The sequence below is a fragment of the Cebus imitator genome, unplaced genomic scaffold, assembly GCF_001604975.1.
Source record: "Cebus imitator isolate Cc_AM_T3 unplaced genomic scaffold, Cebus_imitator-1.0 Scaffold9, whole genome shotgun sequence".
NCBI lineage: Eukaryota > Metazoa > Chordata > Mammalia > Primates > Cebidae > Cebus > Cebus imitator.
In genome coordinates, this window is record NW_016107324.1 from 10,867,675 (window position 1) to 10,876,991 (window position 9,317).

General features: G+C 38.4%; 1 protein-coding gene across 2 annotated transcripts in view; it reads left to right on the forward strand.

The window, feature by feature from the left end:
* The window catches only part of SLC30A4 (solute carrier family 30 member 4), a 31,383-nt gene that overhangs the window by 15,292 nt on the left and 6,774 nt on the right, over window positions 1-9,317 (forward strand). The gene's annotated exons all lie outside the window — the stretch shown is intronic.

Sequence of the window (9,317 nt, forward strand, 5' to 3'; positions counted from 1 at the left end):
TATTTATTTATTTATTTATTTTAGTAGAGATGGGGTTTCACCATGTTGGCCAGGCTGGTCTTAAACTCCTGGCCTCAAGTGATCCACCCGCCTCAGCCTGCCAAAGTGCTGGGATTACAGGCATCAGCCACTGCACCCAACCATTCCTGAAATTCAGAAATGTTTTATTTTTTTGAGACAGGGTCTCACTCTGTCGCTCAGGCTGGAGCTGGAGTGCAGTGGCACCATCATAGCTTACTGCAACCTCAACCTCCTGGGCTCAAGGGATCCTCCCACCTCAGCTTCTTAAGTAGTTGGGACTACAGGCACAAGCCACTGGGCCCTGCTAATTTTTTTTTTTTTTTTTTTTTTTGTAGAGATGGAGTCTCACTTTTTGCCCAGGTTTGTCTCGAACTCCTGGGCCCAGGTATTTTTTCTGCCTTAGCCTTCCAGAGTGCTGAGATAAGAGGCATAAGCCACTGTGCCAGGCCAAAATTTTTATTTTTAACAGAAGGCCTAGGCTGGGTGCAGTGGCTCATGCCTGTAATCCTAGCACTTTGGGAGGCTGAGGTGGGAGGACTGCATGAAGCCAGGAGTCCAAGACCAGCCTGGGCAACCAAGTGAGAGCTTGTCTTCTCCAAAAATTTAAAAAATTAGCTAGGTGGGGTGGTCTGTTTCTGTAGTCCCAGCAGCTCAGGGAAGCCAAAGCAAGAGGATTGCTTGAGTCCAGTAGTATAAAGCTGCAGAGCTGTGATTGTGCCACTGCACTCCAGCCTGAGCAACAAAGCAACGTCCATCTCTTTTAAAAAAATAAAAATTTAAAAACCCTCACCCCTGTAATCCTGGCACTTTGGGAAGCCAAAGTGGAAGGATCGCTTGAGGCCAGGACCTCAAGACCAGCCTGGGCAACATGGCAAAACCTGTCTGAGCGAGGTAGCACATGCTATAGCCCCAGGTACTCAGGAGGCTCAGGCTGATGCTTTGAGCCCAGGAAGTGGAGGTTGCAGTGAGCTGAGATCACATTATTGCAACCCAGCTTCAGTGACAGAGCCAGACCCCAATCTAGGATGTCCAAAGCCTTACTATTAAGAACCTCAGAAAAATAGAACTTAAAAAATAAAAAGAAGTAACTACTTAATATGTGTAGTATTTCTTTTTGAGGTATTGAACATGTTCTGGAATCAATAGTGATAATGGCTATACAACTTTGTACATGTACACTATAAATTGGTAAATTTTGTTACATGAATTTTATCTCAATTTTTTAAAGTCATCTAAAAAAAATGAAAGGGAGTGAATTGTTAAAGATATAGATAGATGGGTATTTCCAGAGCTCAGGAGATACGCAAGCTTCACACTGAAACTTTTGGGATCTTCTTTCTATTTTGTATTCTAAAATATTATGAGGACATATTACTCTACTCTTTGAAGTAATGGTGGAAATTTAGAAGAAAAAAACTTAAATTTGCTTGAGGAAGATTCAAAAGACAACAAACATACATATGATTTGATGAATAAAACTGTAACCCAAAGCAGTTGGTGTTCCTGAGTTCCGCAGTACCATTGCTTCATGAGTAATCTCTTGAAGTTCTATGGGGAGAGATATGTTTACATTTGAACACATTTAAGTAGGATAACTCTTGTGACCTCTAATTCCAGAGTTGGAGATTCAGGTCCTGAAGAACTTTACAGAGGGAATCCCCACAAGAAACTTGGTTTGTTACCATTGTTGTTGAATTTTGTTTTGTTCTGATGGCGTTGGGGGGGGGGGGACAGTGATGAGTTTTTTCTCTGTTATTTTGTAAATATGCAAAATGTGGCAAAAGTCAAATTTTATTTTATTTATTTTTTTATTTGAAAATGGGTCTTACTCTGTTGCCCAGGCTGGAGTGTAGTGGCATGATCTCAGCCCCCTGCAGCCTTGACCTCCCAGGCTCAAGCTATCCTCCCACCTCAGCCTCTCTATGGCTATCTTTTGTATTTTTTATATAGGCTAGATTTTGCCGTGTTTCCCAGGCTGTTTTCAAACTCCTGGGCTCAAGCAATCCACCCGCCTCGGCCTCCTAAAGTGCTGGGATTACAGGCATAAGCCACGGTGCCTGGCCAAAAATTATTTTTAAAAGAAAAGGTTTACTCAGAAAAGTCTTGCTTTCATTCCATTCCATTCCATCCCCCCCATCCCATTCGGTAAGAGTAGCCCCTTTTAATTGGCTTCTGGCCTATTCCTTGCAATACCTCCTTTTGAAAACATAAGCAGATACATATATATGTTCATATCCTGCTTCTCACCACTGTTTTTTATGCAATAAACAGTATACTATATACTCAATTCTAGACCTGGAGGCAGTGATTGTATATAGAGTTCCACCTCCAGGAGATCACTTTATAACAGTACATAGAAGCTTCTGGTTTGAAAATGCCGGAGCTCAAAGGAGGAGAACAACCACTTAACTATTCACATAAAAGTAATATTCCCTTGCTACTTTTGAATAAAAATTGAGCACAGGATATTGTCTTGGGATTCTGCATAAGGAAGCATAAAATTAGATTTCCTGGAAATTTCTTCTATGCTGAGGAAGGAAATTTTACACTCTATCTGACAGTAGTAAATATCAAACCATGGTTTAGCTGTAATTGCTATTTTAGTTGTTACATGGGTGTGTTTTCTACTTTAAAAGATTGCATTCTCTGTTGGCTTTAGATTGATTTATATTTATCTTTGGACTCTTGATTGTAGACTTTTCTTTTTTTTTAATTTTAAACTTTTTACAATTTTTTAAAAAAGATGGGGTTTCACCTTGTTGATCAGGCTGGTCTTGAACTCCCGACCTCAGGTGATCCGTCCGCCTTGGCCTCCAAAGTGCTTGGATTACAGGCGTGAGCATTGATTGTAGACTTTTTTTTTTTTTTTTTCATTGTTTGATACCAACTGCCTTTAAGTATAATAAGTTTCCTGTATATAGTCGTTTATATGTTTAAATAATGTTTTAATGTATTTGAAACGGAGTTTTACGCTTGTTGCCCTAGCTGGAATGCAATGGTGCAATCTAGGCTCACCACAGCCTCCACCTCCCAAGTTCAAGTGATTTCCTGCCTCAGCCTCCCGCGTAGCTGGGATTACAGACATGTACCATCATCCTCAGCTAATTTTGTATTTTTAGTAGAGACGGGGTTTCTCCATGTTGGTCAGGCTGGTCTCGAACTGGCAACCTCAGGTGATCCGCCCATCTCAGCCTCCCAAAGTGCTGGGATTACAGAGGATGACAGAGAGGGGCTCCAGTGTTTTTCATGTGAGCCTTGAAAACTCCTAGTTTGGGCAGTTTATTGATGTTTTAAAATATACAGTAAACCATTTTCATATTTTATAGTACTATCAAAACTTGATAATCATCTATGTTTTCTCCCATTTAATTTTTTCTTTTAGCATTTATTAGCCATTCAAACTGTTTATTCTCTATATATGAAATTCAGGATGTATTTTAGTTTTTATTAGATCATCAACCATAAACATTTGTTTGTATTTCAGCTAAATGAAAAGACTTGGCCGGGCGCGGTGGCTCACGCCTATAATCCCAGCACTTTGGGAGGCCGAGGCGGGTGGATCACGAGGTCAAGAGATTGAAACCATCCTGGTCAACAAGGTGAAACCCCGTCTCTACTAAAAATACAAAAATTAGCTGGGCATGGTGGCGTGCACCTGTAGTCCCAGCTACTCGGGAAGCTGAGGCAGGAGAATTGCTTGAACCCAGGAGGCGGAGGTTGTGGTGAGCCAAGATCACGCCATTGCACTCCAGCCTGGGTAACAAGAGCGAAACTCCGTCTCAAAAAAAAAAAAAAAAAAAAGAGAGAGAAAAGACCTGTTATCTTGTATCAAATACACATATTCAAAATCCTCTTACTCCCTCCTCTCATGCTACAGTTCAGCCAGGTGGAGTGATTTAATTATGTATGTGTGTAGTTAGCTGGCAAAATATATTTTTAAAACTATATTAGGCTTGTTGCAGTGGTTCATGCCTGTAATCCCAGCACTTTGGGAGGCCACAGTGGGCGGATCACCTGAGGTCAGGAGTTTGAAACTACCCTGGCCAATATAGTGAAACACCGTCTCTATTAAAAATGCAAAAAAAATTAGCTGGGCCTGGTGGCATGCGCCTGTAATTCCAGCTACTCGGGAGGCTGAAGCAGGAGAATCGCTTGAACCTGGGAGGCAGAGATTGCAGTGAGCTGAGATCTCGCCACTGCACTCCAGCCGGGGCTACAGAGAGAGGCTCTGTCTCAAAACAAAACAAAAAAACTGTATTAATGAGTTTTGTAGTATTTTCATAAAAAAGCCTTTTTTTTTTTCTCTGAGAAAGGATCTTGCTCTGTTGCCCAGGCTGAAGTGCAGTGGCATGAATCAAGGCTCATTACAGCCTTGACCTCCTGGGCTCAAGCAATCCTCCTACCTCAGCCTCCAGAGTAGCTGGAACTATAGGTATGTGCTACCAGGCCTAGTTTGTATTTATTTATTTATTAATTAGAGACGGCATTTCACCATGTTGCCCAGGGTCGTCTCAAACTTCTGAGCTCAAGCAATCTGCCCTCCTCAGCCTCCCAAAGGGCTGGGATTATAGGCATGAGCTACCACACCCTCCCACTTTTCAAGACTTATTTTTTTAGTTTTATTTTTTTCTTTTTTCAAACAATATATTTCTTCATGAAGGCCTATTTTCAAGACTTTTAAATGCTAAATTTCCATTTAGATTGAAATAGGACCATTCAAGTTCACATAAAGTGGCTGAGGTGGAGGATTGCTTGAGACAAGGGGTTTAAGACCAACCTAGCCAACATAGTGTTACCCTGTCTCTATTATTTAAAAAAAAAAAAAAAAAATTTAAAGCTAATGGCGTGGTAACTTTCACAGAAATCGAGGATTTTAACTGTGAAAGTTTCCGAGTTTCCTTTAAGAAAATGAAATAGTCATTTGATATGTACTTCTTTTGTCTTGGAAAACTTTATTGTAAGTTATGTGACTGAAGACCAACCCAGGACAAGAATGAGAAAATTGGAGCAGGTCATAATTTGGTAGTTGATTGAAAGCTTCTCTTTCTCGATCTCCTGACCTTGTGACCTGCTTGTCTCAGTCTCCCAAAATGCTGGGATTACAATCCACTAAACGCGCCTGGCCAGAGCTTCCCTCTCTCTTAAATGGGGGAGACGGAGGGAGCTGAATTTTGCCTATTTTTATCTGCATTCCATCATGTTCAGAATATTATGAATGAAAAATTTTTGAACCCTAAGTTAGTCCTATTTATGGGATTTCACTAAAGCATAATGTATTCAAACAAAAGAGCTTTTTATCAATAAATGATTACATTTCTGCTCTTAGAATTTTTAGTTAGATAGTATTGTTTGTGCTTTATACTTCCAATTATAAATCTCAGCCCTAAAAATCACTTTAAAGTTTACTTTCTTTTTTTTCCTTTTGCACTTGTTACTAATCTATCCTAGAAGACATTTTGGCAGGTGATTAGAATAAAAGACAACAGATCAATATCTTTGCTTTTCACCAAGCGGACCTCTTTCTTTATTAATGAGGCACACTCCTTATTAATGACTGGAAAAGGGGTATCTTTGATAGCAGTATCTGAATATGACATTTCAGGAGTTTCTAGGAATCAGCTGAATTCCATTACAGTTAACTTCAGGCAGGCATTAGAATCTCTTGTCTGCTTATGTGGGTGAAAACTGTGGCATAGAGAACTGACTTTTCAGCTGTAGGCTGCCAGAGTAGAGTGGGCCTTGTAAGGGTGGGAGTCCTGCCAAGGAGCTCTGTTCATGCCTTTTGTTTGACTTGCATTTCACTTTATCTTGAATGTAAGTTTGCCTTATCTGAGAATTGACAAAAAGGCGATTTTTAAGTGGTTTAGTAAAATCACGGGAGTGTGGGGTTTGTCAGATTTAGCATACTCACAGGATGCCTAATATGTCTGAAATATTGCATAGGACATACTTACACTAAATAATTGTTTGTTGTCTGAAATAAAAATTTAACTGGGCATCCAATATTATATCTGATAGACCTACTAGGGTAATTATAATTTATCGTCCAAACCAGAACAGTTTTGAGAGTGAAATGGGGCACTATTCATAATCATGCCAGGACAGCAAACATAAACTAGTACTATCCCGGAAAAATTGGAAACTATAGACAACCTAATTATATAAAGGGTTTTGAAGTAAATTTTAATTATGGGTTTTAAATTTTCATTACTAAGCACATCTCTATGCCATTACCTTGTGTGGCTATGAATCTTTGTAAATGTAAAGTGTACTGCTTTGTAAAAATTTTTTTGAGTGACAGAGGTCTTGCTTTATCCCCTTGGCTGGAGTGTAGTAATGCACTGTCATAGCTCACTGCAGCCCCAAACTCCAAGTGATACTCCTGCCTCAAACTCCCAAGTAGCTGGGATGACGGGTATAAACTACCACACTTAGTCAATTTTGGGGGGAGAAACAGGGTCACACTATGTTGCTCAGGCTTGTCTTGAACTGCTGACCTCAAGTGATCCTCCCCCACTTAGCTTCCAAAGTAGCAGGGATTACAGGTGTGAGCCACTACTTGCTTTATAATTTTTATATTAAAATTTTGGTTAGGGCACCTTAAAAATTAATGGCGACCTAACTGCTAGCTTCAGTCTTTATACTGGTTAAAGTTCTCCTGGTGGTAGGAGGCTACCACAAGTACATGAGATTCTACAGTTTCAAATTTTTTTAATTATTTCTTCTTCTTTAGTGTATGTATTTATTACTATTTATTTATTTATTTTGAGACAGCCTCGCTCTGTCACCCAGGCTGAAGTACAATTTCAGCTCACAGCAACCTCCACCTCCCAGGTATAGGCAATTCCTGTGCCTCAGCCTCCTGAGTAGCTGGGATTACAAGCAGCTGCCAGCACACCCAGCTAATTTTTGTACTTTCAGTCCATATGGAGTTTTACCATGTTGGGCAGGCTGGTCTTGAACTTCTGACCTCAGGTGATCCGCCCAACTCGGCCTCCCAAAGTGCTGGGACTACAGGCATGAGCCATCGCACCCGGCCTCTTTGCAGTATTTTTGTATGTTTACTTTACCATCAGCAGTTATAACTTCGACAAGAAATTCCATGTGTTTTCTTTTATTTGGCTTATGCCTTCTCTTTTAACCTATTTACTTTCTGTTTTTTGGGGATTAAGGAATAACCTATTATTCATATTTAGCTTTATTTTCTTAATTGTGTAGCCTTTTATTTCCCTTGCTTAACCCTTGACTAATTTATTTCTACAAAATCATCCATAAATATTTGAATACCTGCTATAAGTGAACTACTCTGCTAAGTACCACAGTAAATATGACATGGACTACAACTTGGACCATATCCTCAAAGAATGTATAATCTGTACTTAATATAGACGTCTCACCATAGCTTTGTATATTTCATTCGGTGTTTTCTCTTTTTCAGCTTATATCTCTTTTTTAAATATATTAATATAACTCTTTCAAAGTATGATTATCTGTATGTTAGGAATAGGTGTTTCATGGTCTTTTAATAGAAATGGTATATGTTTTTGTTCTAATATCTGTTCTGTTGATGCACAGGTTTTTATAGCTTTGACTACATTAATTAGGTGTCTTCAGAAAAGAGCCTGTAATTGCTAGATAAGTTTTTTGTTATAATTTATACATTGAAATGAAAATGTGTCAAAGTTCAATATACTTAAACAACTTTTGAGCAGTGAGTTATTCCACATAACAGTTTTCCAGATTATTTTACCTTTTAACACTTACAGAGGATTAATGTCAGGTTTCTCTAAAGGCAAATTTTTCTTTGAATTATTTTCTTGCTTTTATTGTTTGAGGGTCAACACTTGTTTCATGTAATAATATTAATTGTTTTTAAATATACTTCACATTGCTCTTTTTGTTATTTTGAAAAGATATAAAATTATTTTGCTTTATATTTACATGGTAGAAAAGTCAGATGATACAAAGGCATATATAGAGCAAGCTCATCCCTGTCTCCCAGCCACCAGTTGTCCTCACCCAAGATAACCAGGTTGTTTTTTGTTGTTGTTGTTGTTGTTTTTGAGGAGTCTCATTCTGTTGCCCAGGCTACAGTGCAGTGGCACAGTCTCGGCTCACTGCAACCCTTGCCTCCCAGGTTCAAGCAATTCTCCTGCCTCAGCCTCCTGAGTAGCTGGGACTACAGTCGCATGCCACCATGCCCAGCTAATTTTGTATTTTTAGTAGAGACAGGGTTTCACCATGTTGGCCAGGATGGTCTCGATCCCCTGACCTTGTGATCTACCTACCTCAGCCTCCCAAAGTGCTGGGATTACAGGTGTGAGCCACCGCGCCCAGCTGATAACCAGTTTTTTATGAGTATTTTGTGGTGATTCTTTTTATATTCTTTTTTTTCTTTTTAACACAAATGGTAACATCATACACAGATGTGTACTTTGCTTTTTTCCACATAATTCTATGTGTGGAGCATTATTCCTTACCAGAATAAGCTTTTTTATTCTTCTTTTTACATGCATGGTATTCCATGTTACAAGGCCCCTACTAATCACTTTTTTTTTTGTTGTTTCCAATAATTTGCTATTATATACATTTAATGAATAGCCTTCATGAAGGCATGAATATTTGCATGCCTTAAAAAAGCTTTTTTAGTCTAAAGGTAATATGCATTTATGGTAAAAACTTAAAACACTTCAAATATTACCTAAAAGAATACAGTGAAAAATAAATCCCCTAAACTTCTAGTACCATTTTCCAAATGTAATACTTCCTTGTGATTATCAATTTATTTGATTTTTGTTTTTCTTTTTTTTCTTTTTTTTCTTTTTTTGAAAATAAATGTCTGTGTGGTATCCCCACTATATATGTATAAATTATAACTTACGAAGTTCCTCTTCAGTGGACATGTAGGATGTCTCAGATATTTTTTTGGATACTATAGGCAATGCTACAGTGAAAACATTGTACATATCTTTGCACACATGGAGGTGTTTCTATCAAGTAGAGTCCTAGAGGTAGAACTGTTAGATGAAGGAATGTGTATGTTTTAAGTTTTGATTAGTTTTACCAGTTGGCTCTCCAAAAAGGTAATACTATTTGATACTTCCACCATTAGATCCCTGCTATCTCTGGCTATTATCAAACTTTTGATTTTCAAAAAAAATTTGCCAATTTAGTAGGAAGAAATAAATCTTATTCCTATTTGAATTTCATTTATTATGATATATTAAGGATTTGGCCATTTCTGTAGTATGAATTACTATTGATGTCCTTTAGCCATTTTTTTAATTGATTTCTTT